The sequence below is a fragment of the Hyaena hyaena genome, unplaced genomic scaffold (genome assembly GCF_003009895.1).
Source record: "Hyaena hyaena isolate Hyena2069 unplaced genomic scaffold, ASM300989v1 scaffold_246, whole genome shotgun sequence".
NCBI classification, from domain to species: Eukaryota; Metazoa; Chordata; class Mammalia; order Carnivora; family Hyaenidae; genus Hyaena; species Hyaena hyaena.
This window is the reverse complement of record NW_024080877.1, coordinates 710,673-738,033: the sequence shown is the minus strand read 5'-3', so window position 1 is coordinate 738,033 and position 27,361 is coordinate 710,673. Positions and strand designations below refer to the sequence as shown.

Here is a 27,361-nt window from a genome sequence, read left to right as displayed (position 1 = left end):
AGTCTCACGGTTTGTGGGTTCGAGCCCCACGTCGGGCTCTGTACTGACAGCTAGCTCAGAGCCTGGAGCCTGCTTCAGACTCTGTATCTCCCTGTCTTTGACCCTCCCCTGCTCACACTGTCTCTCTCATCTTTCTCTCTCTCTCAGAAATAAATAAAAACATTAAAGAAAAAAATTTTAAGAAATCAAACTTCTGACATTGTAAATATTCAATAATTGTTGAATTAATTACATTAAAAACTCATTCCAGGGTAAACAAAATGTGGTATATACTAGCAATGGAATATAGTCAGCCGTAAAAAATGGAATTCTGGTACATGGTACGACATGGGATGGGCCTTGAAAACATTATGCTAAGTGAAATACTCAAGTGGGCAAATGTTACGTTGCTCCCTCATGTGAGGTACCAAACAGGCAACCTTCTAGAGACAGAAAGTAGAATCAGGATCACCAGGCACTGTAGGAGGGGCAGTGGGGTCTCATTGTTAAGTGAGAGTCCGGGATAATGAAAAAGTTCTGGAAATGGATGGTGGTGATGATTGCACAACATTGGAAATATACTTAGGGCCACATAGTTGTACACTAAAAATAGTTACAGTAGGGAAGCTGGGTGGCTCAGTTAAGTGTCTGCCTCCCGATTTTGGCTCAGGTCATGATTTCACGGTTTGTGGGTTCTAGCCCCACATGGGCTCTGTGTGGACAGCGCAGAGCCTTCTTGGGATTCTCTCTCTCTCAGAAATAAACTTAAAAAAATAGTTAAAATAGTAAATATCTTATTATGTATATTTTACCACAATAAAGAAAGTTAAAAATTGATTCCAGTGCAGGAGGTATGTAAGACTTCTACAAATTCAAACATATAAAAGTTAAACCATCTCTTTTCAGACATTTATTGCCTGAATTTATAAACCCCTCAAAGGCAGTTTTTCTGTGGCTCTGCCCCCATCAGCAATAGGGAAAACCTTGACTCTAGGCAGTTGGCAGGAACACAGCCTCAGGCAGTGTAGCCCATTTTCCACCCAGCTTTGCCCTGGGAGAAATAATATTTCTGGGAAATATCTCAAAGGATATGGGGTTCATTAGTTCTTCCAGAAATTCTCATTTTTTTTTTAATTTTTTTTTTAATGTTTTATTTATTTCCAGGAGAGAGAGAGACAGCGTGAGCAGGGGAGGGTCAGAGAGAGAGGGAGTCACAGACTGAAACAGGCTCCAGGCTCTGAGCTGGCAGTCAGCACAGAGCCCGACGCGGGGCTCGAACCCACGAACCGCGAGATCATGACCTAGGCGAAAGTCAGACGCTTAACCGACTAAGCCACTCAGGCGCCCCAGAAATTCTCATTTTTATCCCTGGGTCAAGCCAGATGATCAGATTGCTGTGTGTTTGCGCTTCTTTTTGGACTTGCTAAATCACTAAAGTGAATTGTGCTTTGCCATCGTATCTCATGAGGGATGCAGGAAGAGGCTTTATAGGAGGCTCCCTACTATGTATACTGAGAGGCACTTCTAAGTACTTTCCTTCCTAATCCTTCAGTGTGGATGTTAAAGGATACTTGAAAAATTTACCCAAGGAGGGGAAGGTTAACACTTTGGAAGAAATTTTTTCTTTCTCTTTTTTTTAAGTGTGTGTTTTGAGAGGGTGAGAGGGCAGAGAATCCAAAGAGAGGGAGACAGAGAATCTCAAGTAGGCTCGTGCTGTCAGTGTAGAGCCCAACATGTAACTCAACTCACAGACCATGAGATCATGACCTGAGCCAAAACCAAGAGTCAGATGCTTAACTGACTGAGCCACCTAGGCACCCAGCTTGGAAGAAATTTCTTAATAACAACAACAACAAAAGGCTAACAGTTTTGAAGTGTTTACATTGTATTTTATCTTGTGCCCTTTAAAGCCCACATGATTATCTTGTGTCCTCTTTCTTCATTGCATTGGCCACTAGGATGCTCAGAACCTAATTTATCAACCACATCAAGTAATAGTTTCATACCTTATAAAATACATGATACATTATAAAATACATGAAGGACTAATTTCCTTCATGCTCTAGCCTCTTTTCTGTGTTGTCCTTCTCGCATTGTTATACATATTTTATAAGTTAATGCATTTTTTTCTTGACATTAGATGGTATATTAGAGTTCTGCAGAGAAACGTGAACAATAAAGTGTGCACGTGTGTGTGTTTGTCTAGAAATTGATCAATAGATAGACTGATTTTAAAGAATTGACTCCTGTGATTATGGAGGTTGGCAAGTCCAAAGTTTGCAGGGCAGGCCAGCAGGCTGGAGACACAGGGAAGATTTCAAGTCCTAATCTCAAGTCCAAAGGCTGCATAGAGGCATAATTCCCTCTTCCTAAAGGAACCTCAGTCTTTCCTCTTAAGGCCTCAACTGGTTAGATGAGGGTCACCCACACCACGAGGGATAATCTGTTTTACTTAGAGTCTACCGATGTTACTGTTAATCACATCTAAAAATTATATCTACAACAATATCTAGACTTGTGTTTGACCAAACAACTGGGTACCATACCCCAGTCAAGTTGATTAGACACATGAAATTAGCATCACAGATGAAGGATATAAACATATGGTAGGATTTCCTTAAATCAGGCATGATTGTTGTCTTTTACATTTGCCGATTTGAGTGCTTGTAGAAGAAGTTTGCATTTCCCTCCCACCCCCTCATTAGGGTTCAAGTCTCATGTTGTCATTATTTCATCAGCCAGTAGGGCCATCTTCCAAAGCAGAGTTAGTTCCATGCTAATAGAGTCTCCATTGTGTGTGGACATGTTGAGTGTGTGAGTGCTCTGACCTGCCAACACACCCTGATATATGTAAGTGTTACACAAAGTTCTGCCAGCTCCTTGGTAGACAGCCATTTTTGTGGAGGGACGTGATGAGGTGTATGATTTCACCAATTATTGCCATTCCCAATTAGGCCCCAGGTGTGTGTTAATAAAACGTTAGCTCACTCTCTGTAACTTCAACAGTCCCGCCTGACTTGATTCCAGAGATTTCACGCACTTGATATTGTTCAATTGATTATGTTGCTGCTGTTGTAGTCTTGAAAGGTCTTCAAACATACAGAGACCTGCTTTTTGTTAGAAAACACTCCAGATGTGGAGGAATGTAACTTCTTGCCAGCAGTAGTTCTTACCTTATCTTGTTATCTTTGGTAGGCTGGTTACTTTGTTTGGGCACAGACCTCTTCACCGTTGGAGAGAGGAGCCTGACAGCCGTGTTCTCTCTGAGGTAAGAATGGAAGCGATTGTAGACAATCGTTGGCTTTTCCTTTGGGAGCTTGGGGTTAGATGATCAGGGATCCATGTGGGCTCTGGAACATCTTGGGACTCTCTCTTTTGCCTGTCTCCTGGGTGATGTGCCACATTTTTTAGCCCATCCTACCCATGTGATGTTCACTGTGGGCCTGGGATTTGGAAGGCAGGTTTTGGCTTAAGTCATATTTCTGGTGAACCCAAGGAGGGAGTCCCCATGTGCAGGAAATGATTAGTGGATGAAAGACTTCTCTGTTTCCCACATAATACCCTAATTTGGTCAATTACAGGAGCATCTTCTAGAGTTACTATCACAGTGATGGGGGCAGGAATATGTGGAGGATAGGGAGTGATGCTCAGAAATATCTAGATCAAGTGAAATACATTGCTAACTCTACTTAGTTAACTATGTGCATAATTACTGAGCATTTGTAATTACAGAACATTTAAATGTTAAGGGTTAGAAAATACTTCCTGATGCAAAAGAGGATGAAGGTGTTACCCCAACAAAGAAGAGGCAAGAGCATATATTTGGGCATGTTTAACATATTTAACGACTTCTTTTTATTTATTTCATTAATTTTGCCCTTCTGGTTTTGGGTATGGTGCTTAATATACAGGTCGACCAGGTTCAGTTGTTAGGCCTCTCTTTTCTCATTGGGGGGAAAGAAAAACACAACAAAACCTGAATCTGAGATCGAGTTTTCTGATGTCAGGCTGTGAAGGCCACAGAATGTCTTTTTGAGGCTTCAGGGACCTGAACCTGGTCTACTGAGGAGTCTTCTTCTTGGTGTGGGCACTTAGCTCCCATCCCAGAAAACTTCTGCCTTGTAAACAGACCTCCCACCTTGCATCTGATGTATGAGGGAGGCAACTTGCAAAGGAAGTTGCCTGAGACTGAGAGTGGATGGGGCCAGAAATCTTCCTCTTTCTTGTCTAAAGAGCAGATGGAATTATTAGTGCCTATGTTTGTTAACGATAATTACATGTTTCAAGTACAAAGCAGAATTCTGTAGAATATCTACTAAGATGGTTTATTCCTTGCCTTTTTAGAAAGGATGACATTGTACTATCCTAATTAGACGCAAGAAAACAAGTAGGAATCTGTATGTTATCATTGTTCCCCCAGGGCATACTAGGTGGTGTGCAAGCTGTTACTTCAACTTAAGAGTCTATTAGTAATAAACCCAAAGAGTATGGAGATCAGAGAAGGGACAGTCCAGCAGGGAGATCTATGGAGAGCTTTGGGCTATCTTCCAAAGCAAGGAAACCTAATGCCTTTTTAGTTACAGTGTTAAACAGTGTTAGGAACATCATAAACTGATAATAATAATAATGGCCATAAAAATAAAAACTCTATTAACGTCTCTATCACCATCATCATGACAACTAACACTTGCTGGCTCCTACTTGCTGCCAGGCATTAGACTAAGCATTTTCTTTTCTTTCTCAAGATGCACGGCATTCCTATGATGAAGGTTCTGTTGATATCCACCTTTTGCAGTTAAGAAAATGGAGGTTTAAATAAAGTAGGTGAGTTGCCGAAAGTTAGACAGCCAAGCCAGAAGTGGCAGATCAGGAATATAACTGACTGGACAGCACAGAACAGGATCCAAGCACATTGAGGCTTTGACCCACCTGCAGATATTTCAGGGCTGGCCCTCCACCTGACTTTCACACTTGCCCCTGCTCACATACCCTTTGCCTGCTGACCACAACCTATCATTGACAATGTATCTCTTCTCAGTGAGTTGGCCAAGACATTAAAAAATATATAAAGTAGTTCAAGAATGTCAGGGGCACCTGGGTGGCTCAGTCAATTGAGCATCCAACTTTGGCTCAGATCATAATGTCATGGTTTGTGAGTTTAAGCCCCACATCAGGCTCTCTGCTATCAGTGCAGCGCCCACTTCAGATCCTCTCTGTCTCTTTCTCTGCCTCTCCCCTGCTCCTTTTCTTTCCTCCTTTTCTCTCTCTCTCAAAAAGTGAATAAACATTTAAGAAAAGAACATTAAAGAATATTTGGTCTGTAGGGAAACAGCAGGAAAAATGAAGAATTCATCCAGTTTTAAAAGATGCCAGCATTACAGTCATGAATATGTTAGGGTGTTTTGCTGCTGTTTATACCTTTGTGTATAGTCTATTCACAGTTACTACATATTTAAGCTTTGAAATTTAAATCTAATAAGTATTTTCTTGTGCTATTGTCTCAGAAGCCTGTTTTCATTGCTGCTGAGCATTTGAGTGCGTGGATAGAGGCTCTTCAGTTTATTCCACAAGAAGTTGTATCCTTGGGTTCCTCCCATGTGACAAGTGCAGAGTTTCTGCTCACTATATCGGATAGCTGGCATCTGGCTACTGCAAGATGGGTTTGATTTGTGGGATATCTCTGTGCCCTCACACTGTAAACACTTTGTATCTTGAGACGGATCTCTATGAGGTTGGTGGAAGTCCTATCAGACTGAGACCAGGAGACCCGGATTTGGCTATGCATTGAAACTAGTGGTGAGTTTTAGGGTAGATTACTTCACTTTAGTATCTTCATCTGCAGACCAGTTACATCCATACAGCTCTTTGATTCCATGAAATCAGGAGTTTTCTGAACTCCCTGGACTTATAACATGATCAGTTCCAATCGGTGCAGCAATTTGGACCTGGCTCGGCTGGGTTACTTTGAATTGCTTCAAGCAGGAAATTTTGTTTTTCAAGATAACCAGCCATTTAAGCTCTTGGGATATGGAGTGTCTTAGCTACTTTTATAGAATCCTTGCTATCTTCACTCCTCTGCTTTCCTCCTGCCTCAACTTTCTCATGCCCGGGCGCCCACAGAACTGTATGGTACAAAGTATGTGCTCAACAAATATGGGACGAGTAAACAAATACATGGACAGATAAATGCTACTGGTCTTCACCTGAGAAACTTGAGCGGCATGGGTCATCCAACTTACCAGATTAATAAGATTGCTTTCATTTAGATGCAGTGGCCTTGCTCATAACAGACTGGAACTTAAACTGCCTAAGTCTCTCCTGATGTATTTCAGAGTGATTCTCCTACAAAGTTGATTATCAGTTCTTCCCACATGTTACAGATGACAGAACATTGATCTATGGAACTTGGCTCCCCCCCACCCACCCCTTGGTATTGTGGGGTGAGATAGGCTTTTTTGCTTAGGTCACAGTAAAATCAAAGCTTGGAATGTAATCGTTCTCTTGCTGTGACCAGCAGAAAAGATGAAGATGTTCTGGGCTACCTACATTCTTGGAGCCATGTATCTGGACCATGGGGATTGCATGGTTGATTCTGAATGACCCCCCCACCCCGCGCCCCGCATTCTCACTTGGTGATGCTGACCTTGAATTGGTTTGCTTGTGTCTTGAAGGCATTTACCCACTTCATCGTGCAATATCTAAGACCTGTGGTATAAAATTACTTCCAAGGAAGCCATATCTTGCCATTTTGGGCCCTGAATTGTATAGTGGATTAAAGGGAACAAAATCTTATGTTTCTATACCACTCACCTCACCCCTGCAAAGGCCTAATTTGGCCCCTTCCTTGGCACAGAAAGCTTGCCTCTCTCTCTCCAGGTCTGATCATGAATTGGTCTTAGCTTTTCCTAAGTTAATGTGCTGACCGGGGTGACCCTACTGGCCCTGGGTAAGTGCTTGGAAAATGAGAGCTTGGAAGCCCCATGTGGTGGTTGGTTTACCTGCTGACAGACAAGTGGCCTGGCTTCATGTGAATGTTAGTGTTTGAAATGCTATCGATAATAAAGCCTCATTTGTTTGGGGCTCTGTATCAGTTATCTGTTGCATAATAAAAAACCACCAGAAACTTAATGGCTTAAAACAACAACCATTTTATTTGCTCATGACACTATGGGTCAACAATTTGGGCTAGTCTCTGACTAGTGTTACCTTGGATCCCTCATGCCACCGTACCCAGCTGGTGCTTCTGAGGAAGTTGAAAATAGACTTCACTTTTTTAAAAATACTTTTATTTACTTCTGAGAGAGAGACAGCATGAGCAGGAGGGTCAGAGAGAGAGAGGGGAGATACAGAATCTGAAACAGCCTCCAGGCTCTGAGCTAGCTGTCAGCACAGAGCCCGATGCGGGGCTTGAACCCATGAACCCTGAGATCATGACCTGAGCCAAAGTCGGATGCTTAACGGACTGAGCCACCCAGGTGCCCCTAGACTTCACTTCTTAATGTAATAGCTGCAAAGAATTCATGGCCATGTAACAGTTATCACAGATTCTTATCTTTGATAGGAAAGCAATCTGAAATTTTATATTTTGACTTAAACTATCCTGGAGTAGGGATGGTGTTGTCAGCCCGTTTGAGAGAAGTCTGGAAAACAGAGGTCTGCTGTGTAACATACTCAAGGGTATAACAATGATAATAATACACATAGTAATAGTAACATCAAATGTTAATTTGTTCTTACTATATGTCAGAAGGACTGTTTTACATGCTTTACATGTCATAACACATTTGGTCATTATACAGTCTTATGAGTAGACACTATTTTTAATCCCCATTTTATAGGTGGGAAAACCAAGGAACAGAGAGGTTAAGTAACTTCCCCCAATGTTCTAAAGCTACTAAGGCAGAAGTGGGGTTCCACCCAGACAGACTGCTCCAGAGTCTGCATTAACCCCCAGTACTGCTCAGGTTCGTGGAAATGAAATCTTCTTGACTCTTAGCAGAGATCTCTTATGGACATGTGGCTTTTTCTAGAGGCAGGGATATTGGCTATTTGGAGAGGGACCTAACCTTTCTGGGTATATACATGTGGCCAAAAATGGATCCGGTCATATTGTAGGAGTCCCTAATTGGACATGGTAAAGACACTTGTCCTATGGAACAGAGAGTAACTCTTCTGTGTGTGTGTGTTTGTGTGTGTGTGTGTGTGTGTGTGTCTGGTGATGGCGGTGGTCATGGTGTCACTCTGCTCATTGTCTGGGGAGATGTTTGAAGAATGAGAATACTGAATAATGTCCTCCCTAGCCTTCCAGATAGTCTCTTGTCCTTGGCTTCAGGTAATCAGAGAGCCTAAGCTCAAAATTAAAGAATGTATTTAGCTTCTTGTTCGAGGATGACCCCAGAGAAAGGGTGGGTTGACAGCCACTTTTATATAGTGTTCGTGGAAATACATCCAGTCCAATCTCTAGGTGGTCTCAGGTGGTTTATGCAGGAAAGTGACAAATTTCACTGACATGTGTAATATTACCCTTGTAACCATGGGTGAAGTAGCCCATGGCCCCTTCCTTCGTTTGACAGGTTTGGATCACATTTAGGGGCCAGGATTTTACTAGAATAGGGGAGACACTCCCAGGCTATGACTTGAGGGCCATTTTTTCAGGCACCTAGTATCTTCTCCCCATCAGGTCTCATTGTCACCTCTTGGCTCCATAACTCGCCACGTCCTTCTGACCTCCCTGTCCTCCTGCTTTGACTCAGGTTAGCATCACTGGCTGTTCCCCTTGCTAGTTGGTGTTTGCCACTTCTGCATATGTGAGAACCTGCATGGTCACCCGAATACAGACTCCATCTAGAATCTGAGCGGGACGATAGGCAGTGTCAATGTGCCCAGCCCCACCAGGGAGGGCAGAAGGTGGGACAGGGATGCTGGAGAGGACGCTGTTAGCTGCCCTCCCCTCCCACCACCTCTCACCTTCCCATACCAGGAACTTCCCTGAAGGCCACATCTCTTTATTTTTCTTTCATAGTTTACTGTCAAGCTGGTTTCCATATAACACCCAGTGCTCATCCCAACAAGTGCCCTTCTCCGTGCCCATCGCCCCCCTTTGCCTCTCCCCCACCCCATCAACCCTCAGTTTGTTCTCAGTATTTAAGAGTCTCTATGATTTGCCTCCCTCCTTCTCCTTAACTGTTTTTCCCCTTCCTTCCCCCACCCATGGTCTTCTGTTAAGTTTCTTCTGTTCTGCATATGAGTGAAAACATATGGTATCTGTCCTTCTCTGCCTGACTTATTTCACTTAGCATAACACCTTCGAGTTCCATCCACATTAGTACAAATTGAAGGCCACATCTCTTGCTTGTCAAGCAAGAAATCCTGGTGATGCTCTACCTATACTGGTGGAAACTGTTACATTTATGATCTTTTCCTTCAACTAATCTTTTTTAAACATTTTTTAAATGTTTATATGAGAGAGAGAGCGCGCGCACATGCAAACGAGCATGAGCAGGGAGGGGCAGAGAGAGATGGAGACAGAATCTGAAGCAAATTCCAGGCTCTGAGCTGTCAACACAGAGCCTGATGTGGGGCTCAAACTCAAGAGCCATGAGATCATGACCTGAGCTGAAGTCAGAGGCTTAACTGACTAAGCCACCCAGGTGCCCCTCCTTCAGCCAATCTTGAAGAGAGTTTATACTCATGTCCTACATCAAAGACTTTTTCCTTTTTGGAGATTTGCTTCCTTTTCTCTGATTCGGACCTGCTTGGACAGTTTATCCTCTCACATAGGAATGAAAACCTGACAGGCAGGTCTCTACAGCAGACATGCTGCCGACAGTGTCTTGGCTGTCTGTGGTTGCAACTGAATAGTGCAGCCTGCCTTTAGGACAGAATGAGAGAACAGAACGCAGGCAGGAAGCTGCTTTTGTTTCCATGGCCTGTGGGGCTGTTCTTTCCTGGCTTTAAACTTAATTGCTTCCTGGGATGGATCTGTCCAGCAGTCCAGGACCTCTTTAGCTCCCTACTACTTGGCCAGTCAGGACTAACAAGCCTGCACCTTTGTTTTCCTGTAGGCTTGGTTGATGAACATTAATTTTCCTTTGGCTCTGGCTAACGTTGCCTGTTTTGGGCAGCTGGCGATGCCCAGGAATGGGATGTGGGTGTGGAGGATGGAGGAGGGGGGAGAGGCAGGCGGACCTTCCGTGTCAGCAGTGAGCAGGATGATGTAGGGCGGTTAGAGAGCTGGTTCACCACAGGGTCTTGGAGCACACACAAAAGTCCTCCTGTTTCCTGAAGGGGAGGCTGAGTCACCTTATCCCCACAGAGGACATTTCAGACATGGTATTTACCTGAATCTACTAGTTTTGACTCACTAGGATTGCTGGGTTTCATTGTTCCCCTTTCTCACTGGTTTTATGATCAATGTTGTAGGAAGACAATAGCTGAAAGTTTGTATAAGCCTCTCCCCTTTTTTTCCCCTTAGCAGTGAAGATGATTGCTTAATAATAAACACAGAAAGGGAGTTTGAAAAAAAAAGAGATGGAAAGGACTTTGCTCTAGGCCGGCTCTTGGCAAGGGAGTCTGAGTTGGAGAAGGCATTTTAAATGGTTAGAATGCATGTTTACCCATCCACACATGCATCCTTCAGCTTCTAACCCATAGCGCCAGACACTTGAGCAACTTTCTTATCATCCTCAGTGTCTCCTTCTCGAAAAGTTGTTATTAGCAGTCCAGCTAAAGCGGAGCATTTAAAATTTAACCTTAAGCAGCTCTTGCAATTGCATCTTCAAGTGAAGTCTTTCCAGAAGAGAGATGAAAACGTCCTCTGTGTCTAAACATGGCAAGCCCATGCATGATTCTCCTGTTCTCACCATGAGCACTCTGCACATTTATCATGTGAGCGTCAAGTCCTGTCTACTTAGTAGCTACGTTCCCCTCCCCTTCTCCAAATGTGGGTGCCTGCTAGGAAAAGGCAGAGTAAGGTGGTTACTCCCATGTGGCAGATCTCCATTATCCACCCAGTGTGGCACCACTGGATGGATGACGAATAAATGTGTTTGCAGAGTAATATTACCCACAACATGTCCTCAGTCCCAGGGGCCTAGCTTCTCTTTTGCTATTAAATTTCAGGGATACTTTGGATGCATGGTCAAGCATTTTTACTTAATTTTACTTTGTAGACTCAGCAATATATCCAATCAGATTATTATCAAAATCACACATAGTATAAACCTACTCAGCTCTTATCCAAAGGAACTATAATATGAGGGGAATAATATAGTTACTCGCCAGGAACTAAATGGTATTTAACACATTTTAATTGAAATATATTTGACATATAACATTGTGTAATTTAAAGGTATAAAACATGTTGATTTGATCCATTGATATGGTCACCATTGTAGTGATAGTTAGCATCTCTATCATGTCACATAATTACCATTTCTTTTTAGTGGTTGGAAAAAAGATTTAGTCGTTTAGTAAGTTTGATTGTAATACACCATTCATTGTTTATATTCACTATACTGTGCATTAATTCCCCAGGATGCATTTGCCTGCTAGTTGCAGGTAAACAGTATTTTAACATCTCTCTCTCAAAAGGGTAAATTAGAGTAATGCAACATGGAAAATAGTGGGACGATGCCGATTCATTAGCAAAGGAGAATCCCTAATGCATTTATGGATTTACTCCTCAGATGGATGATACCCAGAAAGATTTTCAGGTCTGTAAAACGAGCTGCCATGTTAGAGGCTTCTGTGTGTCGGTGGCATTTCCTCTGTTAGAAGAAGGCATTGTGTTAATTTTATATAAAAGATCCCTAAAATAACCAAGCGGTGACCAAGAGCAGAGAGCCAGGTGCTGTTCTTATAGGCTTTTGTCCCTCTAAGATTCCAGATGTCCGCTCTGCCACTTCTCCCCTAGCTCCTTGAAAGTTCTGTGGATAGCTTTCCTTGAACTGTGAGCCGAAATGCAGACTTTAAATACAGGGTTTTAAAATGTGAGGGAGGAAAGTGACATTGATTTATTTGTTCTGTTTTCGGCCAGCCTGAGGAACCTGTCTTGTCAGGTAATGAACAACTGCTTTTATCCTAACTAGTGACTTCAAGAGAACGATTACTCATCCCATCATTACCATTCTCCTGAGTCATCCAGGCTGGCTCGTATTGGTTCCAAATGAATCAGAGTCTTCAGTGGACTTGAGGGCCAAGGTACCTGTTTAGTAATATTAATTTTAGAAACGTACCTCGGACATGGAGTCATGGCTCATCTTGGAAAGATACTTCATAGGTGCACATTTCAGCCATGTGTCTTTTTGAGACCTTGTATCTGGTATGGTCAAAATTGGCCATTCTCATGGTCAGTATAGAATGATTATATGAGGTACCAGGGCTCTAGCCTGCCTGGGTGTGGATCTAAAGGGCAAGGATGCAGCCGTGAAAATGGTGCATTTGGAGCACCTCTGCCTGCTCAGTGGTCCTGTAGGTTGATCACAGAGTGTTCAGTGGTGATCTCCATAAAGCCACTTGAAGGCCTTGTCCTTGTGATGGTGGGGAGAGGACCTCAACACTTAAAGAAGACCCGTGCCAACATAGAGGGGTACCACCGCAAGGCAGCTGGAGTCCTCTCCATTTTATAGGTGCTACCCTCCATGGTGCTATTCGTGGTACTGGTCTTGGTCCAATTGATGTGGAGGACAAACATGAGACTGGATTGTCCCACATCAAATTTGGTTGTATCACTAACTATGGAGATCAGTACTGAATGGCATGTGTGTTTACTTCCAGGTCTTTCCAAAGTTCAGTTTATTTCTGAGTTTGTCTTTCTTTTTTAATGTTTTATTTACTTTTGAGAGAGTGTGAGGGAGGGACAGAGAGAGAGGGGGACAGAGGATCTGAAGCTGGCTCTGTGCTAACAGCAGTGAGCCTGATGAAAGGCTCAAACTTATGAACCATGAGATGATGACCTGAGCTGAAGTCGGACACCCAACTGACTGAGCTGAGCCACCCAGGTGTCCCTGTTCTGAGTTCATAATATTTATATTCATTACAGATCCAGAGAAACTTAGAGTCTTAACTTTTAAGACTTAGTTGAGCCATCCCATGTTTATAGGACGGCTTGACATCTAGAAAAGAAGAAGAACATATTCAAGGCAAAATGCTGAATCCAAGTTTGTGGGTTAGGTGAAAATCCTACCTCTTTTACAAATTCATAGGTAATCCTTCCCAGGTTTAAATAAAATCAACAGTTGCTTTAATAACAGCTCTTCTGTTACCTTTCACTGTCTTTCAGGCACTTGAAATACATCATTAAACAATATCAGAATTAACCCAAAGTCCTTTAGACTGAGCTGCTTGGGGCAGGAACCTTGCCTTCCTCATCCGAAATTCCCAGCACCCAGCCCTGTCCCAACCCTGTTTTATAAGCAGGTATAAATGAAGTAATCAGGAATCATGAAAATAAAGCCAACTGTGATTCTCACACCCTGGCATTTGACAGCATGTTCTGGTGTGCCGGTGCTCAGTGGGAACCAGGGTATAGGCGGGAGCAGCTGCTCTGGGATTGTTGGACGGGGCCAGCATGGAAAGGCAATAATGTGTGCCCCACGGCAGATGGACTTTTACCATTGACCCTGATTCCTGTGTTGAAACAGGAAGGCTCAACCCAGACAAATGCTAAGGAAACAAACCCAACTCTTTTATTACACTCTCCAACATTTATAGCCAAGTTCTACTCGATGCCCTTCTCCTTGAGGCATTCTGACAGTCATCTTAATGATTTATTTTCTTTTTCACAACCAAAAAACAAATGAAATATTTTATCACCTTTTGGGTAGGCTTGATGTCTTTCTCTTCATTTCATCACTTTCTGGGTCTATAAAATTCCCCGTACCTTTCAGTATTTATAACTCAAGGAAAAGAATTCTGTTTTTCTCATTTCTTATGTGAAGACTTCTCCCCCCAACACCTGTGTAATTTTCTGAGGGGAGGGGAGAGTAGATTCTATATCCTCAAGCCTGTCGTTGTGTGTGGTGGGGGTGGGAGGGGACAGGAAATGGGAAAAGGGGGACTCAAGAAAGACCATGTGGATTGCAGGGAAAAGTTTTCAATTAACAAAACAAACAAACAAACATTTTTTCAAAGCTATTCTCCACCATTTAGAGGTATAAGGACTGTGGAGCCATTGGTGGTGAAGTAGTGTGTGTACTGGTTTAAGAAGAAAATTCTCTATGGCTGAAATTTGCTCTGTGGTTTCTTTCCCACATCTCCAATAAAAACCAATGATCTGTGTGAGAGCCCACAGCACTGTGATTGCCCCTCTCCATTCTGAATTGCAGGTCTGCACCCCAGCTCCCTGCTTTATAGCTGGCAGGCTCAGTTTTTCTACTCTTTCCCCTTTTCCTTATTTCTGCCTCATTTTCCGTATGACTCCTTACATTAAGGTGTCCACAGCAGGGTGTTCAGACCAGTCATCGTGTGTCACAAAAGCTACTCGACCACTTGTGGATTCCTAAGGGGCAAAGCTCCTCTCGGGGAGCAGTGTCAAGTCTGAGTTGATGCAGCATGTGCTGGTGTTGAGTGGAGCGTGCAACTGAGTGGTCTGAGATCTCGGCCTCCTGCCCCTCGGGTCCCTCCCCCCATCAGCTCCAGCAAAGACCAGAGAATTGAAAGGGACTACAGGGTCCTTACCTCCAAGGATTCCTCAAGGATCCTTCAAGGAGTTGATGATTAGTTTTAGGAAGAATGGAAAAGCATTCAAAGAAAGGAATAAAGCCTCCATTGTTAAGTGGCTGGTGCCTAGATTCCGGACCTTGGTGTGCCTAGGCCCCTCTGCCTGTCACCATAACTTCCTGACTGCCAGGCCTGTGACTTGTGCTTGGTCATGTTAACTATTGATATTTTTTTTTTGGCCCTTATCTTAATTATTTGACTCACAGACTCCCAAACTATGTCTGATTTTTGGCTTTGGAGAGGCATTTAGTCGAAGCAGGTGACTAGAGGCAATTGATGGGACTTGCCTGATATTCACCCGCATCCAAGCATGATCGGCAACCTGTAGATTCTAGAGAAGGCAGTGATATTACAACCCTAAAGGATGTCACCTGCAGTCCTATAGGATGCATATCTGACAGACTTTAAAATTAGGGTAGCACCTGTCCTTAAAACCAACAGTAACTCTACTAAACAGAGACCTTCCCCTCTACACACACCCCCTATCCCCATGTCTAAGACATCCACAGTCTTCACTTTGAAATGTTTCCTTGGTTTTCATCCTAAGTTGAATTGTTTGGGAAGATTCAAAGTGGACCAGTTGAGCTGTGTTTGCATTCTTCTGGAGCATGAAAAATAGTGTTTCAGTTCTTACATGTAGAGGGTTGAGGCAGCAGATGTACAGCCTGGTTTTTAGACTGTAGGTGGAATTGGGAGCACCAGTAGTGAGAGAAACAGGCCCCAAGCATGTGAGCGGTGGATGAGCATTCCGTGCTGTGGAGACAGAATAAATCCGAGACACCACAATGTGGTTTCCTTCCCATGCATTTCTGACCGCTCCCCATTGGGTGGGAAAGAGCTTTTGTTTTTCTACTGTTGGGCCTCTCCTTCCATCAACTATGTAGCCAACTGGCTGAGATCGCAACTTGCAAAGCTGGCTGGGGTCCTGTTGTTGGTATCCTGGCAGGAAAGCGATGTTTGTTGTAATTGGGCACCTTAGCTGTTCTTCCATCTGGCCATTTCCTCCTGTCTCTTATTCTTCTTCACCTTGTTTTTTGGGGAGTCAGCATTGCTTTTTATATAGGGAATGAATGTTAAATGTCCGACGGCAGTGAAACAGCTCATGCTTTGCTTTTTGGCTTAGAGGGGGGACGTTTAGGGAGTCAGTAGCAAGAAGTTTTGCCGTGGGGCCCACAAGGGGTTGGGATAGATGGCTAATGCTCTGAACCAATCTCTCGCTTGTTGGGCACCTTATTGTGCCTTAGCCGTAATGAGAGACTTCAGCAGGTGGGACACAGAGCCTGTGTATGGGACTGATCATGGTTCAGCTAAATCTGCTGCCCCAGCAGCAAGAAAGCTCAAAGAGTGGCAACTTATTACACTACCTGGTTCTGTCTCCTTCGTCCGAGAATTTCTTTGCTGCAATCAAAAGTGGGGAGAAAAAAACACCAAAAACTGGACGGAAACTAACATTTATTGAGCACTTACTATGGGCCAGGCATTGTGAAACGTACTTCATAGTTAATTCACTTTATTTTCACTGTTGCTTATCATTCCTTCTCACTCCTTCTCACTCCAGCCCTGTAATTTAAATTATGCTGTCATGATTTAAAGATGAGGAAATGGAGGCTCTAAGGAGTTAAGCACCTGGCTCAGGTTAATGGTTTCTACCAGTGGTGATGAGAACCTACACTCAGGATCTGAACAAGGGTTCCCCGAGTCCAGTTAAAACCAGTACACACCACACCTTGAGAATGACTTGTGTTCCACTGGGGGCTAGAGACTTAAATTCTCCAGCTGAGAAGCAATTAGGCTTCCAGCATGGTCTTTTAATACAGAATGCAGCACATAGGCAGCGGTTCCTTGTTCTTTCCTTTATTGCCATGTAGTAGTAATGTCAGAGCTTTATTGGAATTGTAAAATGGTAGAAAGACAGCATCTTGTCACCGCTGTAATCTAGGGATCCGTGCAAAATGAACTCAGTTTCTGACCATTTTTCCCTCTCATGCCCTTCCCAGAGGAGCCTACACACTCTGTGTGTCCTGTCCTTTAGCCCGTGACAAATAACATAGCTGATGAAGTTACGCAGGAGCTATACCCTGTTCACAGAGAAGAGTCTGTGAGAGTTAGACTCTGCCTCTCCAGCAATTTCACAGAAACTGGCAGCTTTTGAAATTTTGTTTTCCTTTAAACTTGAGAAATGTCCTTAACGCTTTCTTCCTGATACTAGTACATTGTAGACCTGATCTTCTAAGCCAAACGGCCGTTTTATGAGATCCTGGAAGCCTGTTGGTGGTGTACATTCTTCTTTCTCAACAAAAGGTGTCTCCCTGCACTTCCTCCAGCCAGTAGGTCTGGTCAATAAATCCATCAAAGGCCAGGCCAGTCTGGACAAAGCGTGTTTCACACCTTCCCCAATGGGAGGAAAGGCAGCGCTTTAGAGCTCAGTGGGATGGAAATTACTTTTCTTATCCAGCTCTGGAATAAAAGTGTACATCTATCTGTTTTCATTCTTGTCTGACTATACAGCAGTCAGGAGGTTACTTACTGTTCCTTCGATAGCCAGTTGGTAAATACCCAAGGTTGGAGGTCAGGAAAGAGTTCCATCTGTGCCCAGTGAATCCAGAATCACCGACTAGTGGCAGGCAAGAGAGAGAAGTGCATGCCAGGGGGCCTGCATCTCTTTCCTACAGTTAGGCTTAAGTGCCGTTGTTCAGGCATAAGTGAATGGGAGGTTTGTGCCTCCAGTTACAAGGCCAGGGAGCAGAGAGCCTTACTTTGTCCTGGCACAAATCATGGCTCTTGGACTGGGATTAGGAACCTCTGCAATTATGCAGATGACTTGCAAAGGCACCAGGAGATATTTCACCAGGTCCACCAGCTGAACAAACACTCGGGGAGCTGACAGTGCCAATAACTGCGTTGTAAGATCTGTAGCTTTCGTGTTGAATGCTCATAAAACACAGAGAACTGTGTCACATATTTTAAGGAGATCTTCTGACAGGGGTGATTAAAAAAAAAAAAAAAACAGGCTTTATTGCTCAGATCAGCACATAGACTACAGACATGATTTTCTTCCCCAGATTTCCAACTGGATGTGTTTCTGTTTGCAGTGTTGGTGAGTCCTGGAAAGGTGAGTTGGATTTGTTACTTTTCTTTTTTAATGACCATTCTGAATATGGAAGAGTTAATCAGTTCACAGGGAGCTTGTTCATTCGTACCTCACAGTGCTTTTCCCCACTAATGTCATTGGAAGCACCGTCACCATCCCCTTGGGATCCTCCCTGAAATGGTCCTGCGAGGGAAGGCTCCTCTAGCGCCTCTGGTTTGTATGCCTTCTGTGTACAGCCAGGGTTTCCTCAATCTACAGTTAGTAGCAGTTACTTGAGGGGTCCTTTTAGTTAGGTTAGATAATTCCCCAGACTCGTAAGACATAGTTGAACCTAAGTTAAAACGGAGACAGCTGTATCTTCAGGAGACCTTTTCTACAAAATTCTATCACCTTTATTTATTTTTCCTGACAAGAAGAAAAGGAGAGGACACACCAGAATTGCAGTCTGTCTCTTTGTACCTGGCCAGAAGGTGGATTCTGGTCTGCCTAACTTTTCTCTGGGAAGATTTAATCAGTGTTCGCTGTCAAGGAAGAGAAATGTTCTAGCTTTGGTGAAGACACTTTGTCTGTGTTGATAAACACTGTTAAGGTGACGTTAGGCCCTGTGTGAGAAAGTGAGGGGAATACTTTTTTTTATGATTAGAATACAAAGAGACAGATTTACTAGGTGCTCTGCTGGGCTTTTTCCTCTAAACTCCCTGATTCAGCGGGCAGAGCAGTCACGGGTACGATGTTATGTGCTGTTGTACAAGTGAAACCAGCGGATTTAATGATTCTCTGCTTCTGGGTCATAATTCTTGGGTAACAGTGAACGTTTGAAACCTGCAGCACTTCTTTATTTTCTTTTTCTTAAGGTGGCTTTTTCTGGGTGGTGCTGGTGGATTGGTTGGTTTTTTGTTGTAGGATAAGGTTGGGGGATTGACCTTGGATGGTCTTCAAAAGGGGACTAAAGGGAAGGAAAAGGAGAAGTAAGCAAATAATGAAAAATGAATGACTTGGGGAAAAGTATTAAGCAGACCCTTTTCTTCTTAGAAGCACCTTAAGTTTCATTCGTTGATGGGAAGCTTCCCCCTGAAACCAGCCCCTGGCGGTTTCCCCTCCTTCTGCTTGGGCTCATACTGGCCACATGTGCCCCACGTGTCCCCATGGCAGCCCTTGGCTGTGTGGGCTGGCCCACTTAGGGCGTCAGGGACAAACTCTGCCGCAGGCGCATGAACGGGCCTGGAGGGAAGCCTGGGTGTTAAAGGCCATGAAATGATTTTGTTTTCTGAGTTCTCAGTTGCCCCAGTTCTTCTCCCTCACCCCCAACTTTACTAACGTAAAATCAACAAGTGTAATGATCTATAAAATTGACAAAATTGTGTGAAGGTGTACAACTTGATGATCTGATACATTATGCATTGTGAAATGATTACCACAACCCAGCCAGTTAACACCTCCATCTTGACGTCACAGAGTTGCACCCCCTCCCCCCTTCTTTGGCAAAAACACTTAAAATTTAGTCAGCAAATTTTAAGCATGTGATATGATACAGCATTATCAACTGTGGTCACCATGCTCTACATCACAGTGCCAAAACGTATCTTAGAATTGGAAGTAGGTGCCCCATTTCCTCTATGCCCCACCCCCTGGCAATCATATCCTAATCTCTTCTCCTAGGGTTTTGACTTTTTAGATTTTACATGTAAGTGATGGCATACAGGATTTGTCTATTTCTGGCTTATTTCACTAAGCATAATATACCTCCTCTTTCATTCATGTTGTCACAAATAGCAGGGGTTCCTTTTTTATGGATGAATAACATTCCATATGTATATGCCCAAAAAATGATTACCATACGTGTTAAAAATTCATTCATCTATTGAGGGGCACTTTGGGTGTTTCCATATCTTGGCTGTGGTGGATAATGCTGCAGTGAACATGGGAATAGAGATCTCTTTGAAATAATGATTTCATTTCTTTTGAATATATTCCTAAAAGGAGGATTGCTGGATCATATGGGAGTTCCATTTAATTTTTTGAGGAACCTCCATACTGTTTTCCATACTGGCTGAACCAATTTACATTCCCACCAACAGCAGACAAGGTTCTCTTTTCTTCACATCCTCACCAACACTTGTGTCTTGTCATTTGATGACAACCATTCCGACAGGTGTGAGGTGATATCTCATTACAGTTTGATTTGTATTTTCCCAATGATCCAATTTTTTAATTGTATTATATGGTGTTTTGCTATTGAGTTGTATGAGTTCTATATTTTGGATATTAATCCCTTAGCAGACATTGGTTTGTAAATGTTTTCTCCCCCGCTGCCCGTTGGGAGGTTGCCTTTTCATTTTGTTGAAGTTTCTTTGCTATGCAAAAATGCCCCTCAGGTGGCCTCCCTTCCCCTGTGACCTTGAACAAAGCCCTGCAAGGGCCTGTCTCTGCTTCTTCCTCTCTTTGACATGAGATGAGACTAGATCAGTGGTTTTTCAGATGTGTTAATCTATGGAACCTTTTACGCACATGAAATGTTGTAACCTATCCTAATAAAAGCAGTTTTACAAAATCTGACCTATTCTCATTTAAGTGTGGGTGAGGGACCCAGAGTTGCCCCTACCCCGCTCACGTCCCCCTAATCCAGCAGCCCTGTGGGGCCACCTCCATTTCAACTTGATAACAGGCTGACGAAATGCAGAAAGTTGCATTAAAATGCGGGTGATTTTACCTTTGTCAATCCTGAAGACCGTGTATTTTACAAATTTTAAGTCAACCAACCTAAAGTGGCTTAATCCATCATAAACTTGAAAGCACCCATCATTCTTCTCTTTTATATGCCCTGTTGCTTGTAACCAGAGTATTTTTAGCTTTGCCACTGTTCAGTGATGTGCAAATGAACGTGGGTGATGAATTCTGTAAAGCATACCCACCTCAACATTTCACAACGATGCCGGCCCTTTGTGCCCTCCCCCTCCTCCTGGATTCCAGAACCGCTCTAACCCTGTGCTATACAAACAGCATATCAACTTTCTTAACCTCTGTATTGATCATGTCAGTCTCCTCCAAAAAATAGCTGCATTGTTTGAAAGACCAAAACTCAGCTCCTGATATCGACTTGCTGAATGTTCCATAATTATTTAATTTCCCCTCAAACCCTATTCCCCACTTCCTTCTAATACACATTCGATTTCGGTAAGTCGTTCTCTCCCCAGTCTCTGCCTCTAGTTCTGTGGTCATGCTCTTTGCCCATCTCTCTCTTTCTTCCTTTCCCTTTAAAGACCCTTTATCCTTTTTGTTGCCTACTGATCTCCTCTATAGCTCCCCCTTCCGGTCCCTCCATGCTCCCCCTTCTGCCTCCCAGGGTACTCGGCAAGGAGGCAACGTGGTGTGGCAGCAAAATTACACTGCAGGGAGACCCACGCTAGGGCTACAATCCTGGAATTCTCCCACTTATTTGCAAGATGTCCTTGGCCAACCCCCTTGACCTCTTTGGGTCTCAGTTTCCTCATCTGTAAAATGGGGTTGTTAATACCTCCCTTGCCTACCTCACCACACAATTGTAATAATCAAAAGAAGAATTATATGTGAATGCACTTTATCTAATTAAGCACTCTTCATTTTTCAGTTTTGCTCTTAAGTAATAGTGGGGCATTATTATCCCTTACTGTCCCCTCCTATAGCACTTGTTTTAATTATTAATCAAACTCAACCCTGTACTCACTGTTGTCATTTTATGCGTGATATCTAGTATGGGCAGTTCTTTACGTCAAAGATTTTTCTTTTATCTTTTTTTTTTAAATCTTTTTTAATGTTTTATCTTTTTAAATTTATTTCTGAGAGAGAGAGAGCGAGCGTGAGCAGAGGAGGGTCAGAGAGAGGGAGACACAGAATCCGAAACAGGCTCCAGGCTCTGAGCTAGCTGTCGGCACAGAGCCTGATGTAGGGCTTGAACCCACGAACTTTGAGATCATGACCTGAGTCAAAGTCGGACTCCCAACCAACTGAGCCACCCAGGCGCCCAAGGTTAAAGATGTTTCTTAACTTTTTTTTTTTTTACAATGTTTTTTTTTTTTTTTTTAATTTATTTCTAGGAGAGAGAGAGCGTGAGCAGGGGAGGGAGAGAGGAGGGAGTCACAGACTGAAACAGGCTCCAGGCTCTGAGCTGGCAGTCAGCACAGAGCCCGACGCGGGGCTCGAACCCACGAACCGCGAGATCATGACCTAAGCGGAAGTCGGACGCTTAACCGACTAAGCCACCCAGGTGCCCCATAGATGTTTCTTAACTTTAAAATTTAACAACAGTGCAACTTTACAGAGGTTATCACAGTGCTGATCACGTATTAGGTAATTCATGTGGATTTATTTAATGGAAAATACTGAAAGTCAGAATTTGAAGAACCATCCATTTTTGGTGTGCTGGCAGTAGAGGTCACTTAATTATTAGAAGGATACTTGAAATTCTGGCATCCTCCCATAACAAGACTGAAATTCTAAGGATTTAAAATGGATATGGAAGTTCTTAGAAGCAGGGTAAGTAAGCTATCCAAGTGAGATAGTCTTTTGAAGATTAACTGAAGATAGAACTCCATTCTGGGACCAGTCATAACAAGACTGGCAGTCAGTCCTTGGTCAACATAGCCTTTTGAAAGCTCTGAATGCTCACAACAAAGAGGGAGAAAGTTCCAGTGAGGGAGACTGCCACCTGGTCTATCAGAATTGTACGAAGATTCACTGAGGGGGCTGTATCTCTGAAAGAGCAGAAGAGCGAGTGCCGTTAGTGTCTCAGTAAGTAAAGGGCAAATACTTCTTCATGGAAGTGAAAATGATTTCATTTTGAATCATTGGGGAATTTAACTTTTTTTTAAGTAAGTGGAGTAACTTCAGGAAGATAAGGTAAACATGCTGGCATAAACTCTTAGGGAGCAGGGGCATGTGGCATCCCTTTTACTATACTGGAGACTTAATTTGAAGTGGGTAAGCTGGTGATTAGTAAAACTTGATTTTCCTGCCTCCAAGCTTGACTTCTCTAATGTACCTGATGCTTCTGGAAGAACTGAACTTGTTGGCAGTTAAGTCTTTCTTTCTTTCCTTCTTCCCTTCTTCCCTTCCTCCTCCCCTCCCCTCCCCTCCCTTCCCCTCCCCTTCCTTCTCCTCCCCTTCTTTCATTTGAGAGAGAGAGGGAGAGAGAAAACATGAGTATGGAAGAGACAGAGAAATGGAGACAGAATCAGAAGGAGGCTCCAGGCTCTGTCAGCACACAGCCCATTGTGGGGCTTGAACCCATGAACCGTGAGATCATGACCTGAGCTGAAGTTGGGTGCTTAACTGAGCAACACAGGCATCCCTGGCAGGTGAAATTTCTGAGCCAAGAATGGGGACATAGGAGCTATCAAGCATTAGTAATCCTCAAAATACAAGGCTACCCAATTCCTAGTTTAGGATGTGGAAACAGAGCATCAATATGATAGGCCACAAACCTAAGTGCACCCTTTCATTTACTCTGGGGCTATCTGCAGAAAGTCTCATCCAGCCTGCTGCCTTTTTTTTTTTTTTTTTTTTTTTAAGAGAAAACGTTTTTCCTGAGGCATTTCCTCTACTTAGCCAAACTAAATGTGTCTAGATCTGTTCTTTTCAGATTTGCTTATTTCTGGCATCTTCCCTGCATGGTTTCAGCATAAATAATATGCTTTCCTACCTACTACAAGCTGTAGGAATCACTAGCATTTTAGAAAAGTGATGGCGTTAGAGTTAGTAACACTCTATAATCCATGGTTTCCATAGCAACTGGCACATGTTTGCTGTTTTACATGGACTGCCTTCATCACTCTATTCAAACCACTTTAGGGCATGGACCATGTCTTAAGGTTTTATTTCTGGTTCCTCATATGGTGCACAATAGGTGTTCAAGAGTGCTTATTAAATGAATTAAGAAAATAAAGTGAAATAAAAATGAATAAAATAAATTTTAAAAGTGTATATATTTTTGTGTGTGTATATGCCTATGTGTATATATATATACATTTCCCTTTTAAAAGCTTATTTGATAGATCCTTTCTCAGCTAAGAAAAACCTCCAAAATAAATGTGGATTGATGATGTCAAAACAGAACACTTCTAGTCCAGTGCTCCACGTAATTACCCCCATGAAAGGAAGCCAAATCAGTGAGGAATACATTATGTGGCCACGCTGCAGTCGCAGAACATTGCCACATTTTCTTAGATTTGTCCTGCAGGGCCCAGTGAACCCAACCCAAAGGAATTCTTCCAACTCTCCTTTATGAGCTACCATTGCCTAAAGCTGTAGAAAGTTAAACCAAAGCATAAGCAGGGGTAGCAATATTTAACTATGCAACCACCTAGCAGCCCTCATTTAGCTATTAGATTCCTGAGGTTCTGGAATTTTCCTTGAAGGGTTTCATAACCAAATCAAGCTTGTTGGAATATTGATTATTCCTGCCACTGCTTTTTTCCTCACGGAAGCTCCTGATTCGATGTAAGGTTGATACTTCTGTAAGTCAACCTGTCTCTTATAGAGACTTGAGCCTTTAACTGTTTTCATGGTCAGAAATGAGATGGTGTTTGCTGTAAAGTATGTCCTGAGCACTGACCATGTTCTTTCCTACATTCTCATTTAAGTGTAGTATATAATGTGCATATCCCCATGCAAGTTTTTTTTTCCCCTTATTAAATCCTTTGTCTCATAAAATGCTCCTTAAAATGTGCCTTTCACACCTTCTTTCTTCATTTCACAACATTCAGCAAACATTTGGAGCCCTGCTCAGGGCAAGCCAATTGCTGGAGATGAAAGAGTAGACGGCTGCTGCCTTCAAGTAGCTTGAATTTGGTGAGAGAGGGAGGTAGGATCCTTACTTTGTGCCCATCTTCCTCTTCCCATTGAAGAATCTGACTACCTGGTCAGAATGGTTGCGTGCGCTTGTGGTGCATTCAGGGATTAGCCTAGCGTTTTTCAATAGGCCAATGAAAAGAAATCGTTGAGAATAATTAGGGTCCAAAGCTTATTCTCACATTAACCTGGAAAAATAGCAGCAGTGATTGTCATCTGCTGACATACCACCCACGGACAGAGAGTGAATGTTCTAGGCAGGCCAGGCCTCCCCTGAGCAGGACCAGGGAAAGCTCTAGAACAATTAGAGCAGCTCCCTGGGCCGGTTCTTCATTTGCCTAATCACACTCACTTCACTGGACTCTGCTTTTGGCTTAGGGAGTTTTAGGGAAAGAAAGAAAAAAAAAAACGCAGGGTTTGGGGAAAGAGAAAGGAAGCAATTGGGGAGGGAGAATTCAAATTCTTCTTTCTAGTAGTCAGTTCAGGATTTGGCAGAAAAGGAGAATGACATCAATGACCAGGTGTAAATATGACATCAATGACCAGCAGCGGATTTGGAAAATGGGTCCTTTGAGTCTTGTTTGGGTGAGAATCGTTGAGATCACAAAAGGAAGCAGCTGGCAAGTTCTGGAAACCTTTTTGTGTTAGCCCAGAATCTGAATAATGCACTGAATGGAGTGTAGTGCATATATTTAAATATTTAGGTACAATTGGCTGTTATTTCTTAGCCTGCTCTGCCATGCGCCCATGACTTGATACAATTGCTTTTAAGTGATCGTTTTCTAGATGCTAGAAAGGCATTGTACAGAAGAGGAGAAGAATCCTAGCACACCAAACAGGGAAAATGCAGAAGGAGACCATTTCAAACCAGAAATCCATCACATTAAGCTGTCTTCGAGAAGTTTTGAAAGTACTCTAGGGTGGGGATTAAAATGGAGGAGTTTAGAATTGGAGCCCAATTTAAATTTTATCCACGATTTACTTTGTAGTCTTGGGCAAGTTACTTATCCTGTCTTTAAACTTTAAATTCCTTGGCTGTCAAGTGGGGATGACAGCAGTGCCCACCTCACAGGGATGTTCTAAGAACTAAATGAACTAGGGGAGCCTCGGTAGCTCAGTCGGTTAAGTGTCTGACTTCGTCTCGGGTCATGATCTTGTCTATGGGTTCAAGCCCCATGTCGGACTCTGCTGATGGCTCAGACACAGATTCTGTGTCTCCCTTTCTCTCTGCCTCTCCCTTATTTGTGCTTTGTCTCTCAAGAATAAATAAATGTAAAAATTAAAAAAACGAACTAAATGAACTAATGGTGTTAGGTACCTGACACCCATAGCCTTCAATGGATGTTAGTTTGGAAAAGGAAGTCATACTGCCTAGGGACACATGGAAAAAAACAGCAAGTCGTTGGAAAGTCAGATCTCTTAGAGCAGGAACTTTATTTTAGGGACTGAAGCAATGGCTGTGAACCAAGGTGCTCCATAAATATTGATTGAATAACTGAATAAATGTAGTTTAGAGTGTTTAAGTTGGGCTGTTTGATGAAATTAATGTGCATTTTAAATGAATCAATTATAAGGGAAATAATGGGTGAAAATTTCAAGTGTGGCAAAGGTGTAGTTTTGGAACTTTTATACAGGAAGACGTTGCTTCTCTCATTGCCCATCAGGGACACAGAGTTTGATTCCATTTTCTTTCCTAAGACCAAACGATTTGGGGGAGCATTTTTGCAACGTGCTAGCTGGTCTCTTCCTGGGTGCGGAGTCCCGGTTCTTTTGCTCTCCTGTTTGGATTGTGTTAAGAGGGAACACTGTAGGAGTGAGAGAAGCACACATGTAAACTACTGATGATAAACACTCTTCTTCCACCTACTTCCAGAGTATGACAATTTAGTTTCCCGTTGTGCTGGAGGGCAGAGCCTCAGAGGTGCCACGTCATGGGGTGTTATCTGCAACACCTCTCTCATGTAAGTAGGCCCCCCTTGGGGTCTCTGCTGAACAAACCAGTCATAGGCTACTTGGTTCTGCCCTTGTCTGTGGGCAGTGTCTTCCTCTGGTCCCTGGGATTGCAGGCTCTTGCACAGAGGGTGGGGAAAGGGATTGGCATTCTCCACCTAACCTTAGCTTGAAGCCGCTTCTTAGACCAGACGTGATGAACAAATACTGCCTTTCGAGGAAGGTATACAAATTTGCCAAAGAAAGGAATGCAGTTCTGGGACCTCCTAGCTACAGGATTATGTAATCATTCAACACTAGTGAGGTTGAAATTATGAAAGTCACTTCCATTTGAGGTGCAGCTAGTTAGCCTAAGGAAAATGGTGACAGGGGATGTGTTGTATAACTTCTCAGAAGGTAGCCCTGGAAGGCTGGCTCTAAAGAGAGTTTTAAACACACCTCTGAGATGTTACACATGGGTAGCTAATATTTGAGTTCATAAGTTCGTACTATCTTCCAGACATCATTCTAAGTATTTGAGACTTACTAAGTCACTCACTTGAGGTCATTGTTGTTTATTTCCTTTTTACAATGAGGAAACTGAGGCACAGGGAGGTTAAGTGGCTTGTCCAATGTTAGGACTATTAACACTTGATTACCTGTAAGGAAACTGAAATCCTGAAAAATAGCCCAGGTATGGCAAAATATTTAGCTTGCCACTCAGCTGAAGAGCAGAAATTTCCCCCTTGCTCTAAGGGCACAAATAACCATTGCTTCCTTTCCTAGAAGCAAGTCATAGTCCCCTCTTACCATGGA

At 43.0% G+C, this 27,361-nt stretch overlaps 1 protein-coding gene across 3 annotated transcripts in view; it reads left to right on the top strand.

Annotated features, from left to right (window-relative positions):
- Positions 1-27,361, top strand: part of LYPD6B (LY6/PLAUR domain containing 6B) — a 183,511-nt gene that overhangs the window by 128,538 nt on the left and 27,612 nt on the right. For 2 of the 3 annotated variants that reach the window (XM_039244555.1, XM_039244557.1), the window contains exons 2-3: positions 3,175-3,247; positions 17,763-17,812. The gene's annotated coding sequence lies outside the window, so the exon portion shown is untranslated. The remainder of the gene's footprint in view (positions 1-3,174; positions 3,248-17,762; positions 17,813-27,361) is intronic. The other variant, XM_039244558.1, reaches the window with a different exon arrangement.